Here is a 1372-nt window from a genome sequence, read left to right as displayed (position 1 = left end):
CTGTCAAATTCCATTTGTTAATAGCTTAATACTAATACTGTTTTTGTTTTTATCATAATTACTGTAGTTTATACTAAGGTGGATACAATCTCATGAAAGTAGAACTTTAGAACTTTCCACTGTGCAAATGTTAACATTCTTTTTTTTAATGCTCTTTATAAACAGAAAGCATTTGCTTCCTCCATGTTAAAGTTATCAACAGGGCTCTTGGTAAACAGTGAAACCGCTCATAACAAAACAGGTTGGTAGAGTTACTAGCAACACGTTCAGATCTATGATCCCATTCACTAGAATTCACAAACGTATACAATCTTGAATAGACCTCATAGAATAACGAGAGGATGTTAGTGAATTTATGATGTTTGCATGTTCAGCATTGTATTAGCATACAATGGTTTAAATGCAGAGGACATATATGCCAGTGTCTGAGAGTTACTAAAATGTGGATAATCTGCTGAAGGCCTGAGGCACTTAGGGTCTAAGCAACGTCTCCTGCCAAACAGAAAGGGTTGTTCCCATAGCTTGTATACAAGGATAAATAGTCACGTTACTTTTATTTGGGTTTTATTTATCTCTTTCTTCATTGCACACAATAAGGGCTTGGTGGAAAAGGACTTGGTGGAACAGGGCTATGTCTTGTGCTCATATGTAAGATACAGAGGGGTCATTTCATAGGCACCACTCCTTGCAAGGTTTTATGAATCTGGGCCATGGTTTGCAGAAGTGATAATGCAATCAGTATGGCATATAGCAGGGGTATGCACCTTTTTTTTAATGGGCCATTCTCTAATGGCAGGAGGCCACATTATATTATACTCCATTTACGATCAACACCTTAAAATAAATTTAGAATATGCCATATTGAGTTAGAAAAATTGTTACTATTAATAAATTTGATTTAACTGTATATACTACTACAATTTACAACATTTAATAACAGATACACATGATTTTATTCTATAGTAGGAACAAGGGTCACACAAAAATCCCCGGTTGGCTAAATGTGGCTAAGGGGCTGTAGTTTGGACAGTTCTGTCATATAAGATCTTATTTAGGACCAGATTACAAGCGGGAGCGTTAACTGTGCTAGAAGTAAGCCTTTTGCACTTATCGGGTTGCACTCGTGTTATGAGTTGAATTAACTTTTCTATTGCGTGCTAACACGACAAGTGCAAAAAGCTGAACTTACAATATTACGTGCACTGTCATGTATTCCCCCATAGAAGTCAATGGAGAACACCCCACTTGTGCGCAAATCCGATCATGTATTCTCTTATGTGCTAACCCGACATGAAAATATAAATATTTCACATTCCAATGTTCTTCACATGACAGAATATGTTGTATGTATTCATAAATACATATATATATA

The sequence above is a fragment of the Bombina bombina genome, chromosome 6 (assembly GCF_027579735.1).
Source record: "Bombina bombina isolate aBomBom1 chromosome 6, aBomBom1.pri, whole genome shotgun sequence".
Taxonomy (NCBI): domain Eukaryota; kingdom Metazoa; phylum Chordata; class Amphibia; order Anura; family Bombinatoridae; genus Bombina; species Bombina bombina.
The sequence above is the reverse complement of the archived record's forward strand: the minus strand, read 5'-3'. Positions refer to the sequence as shown.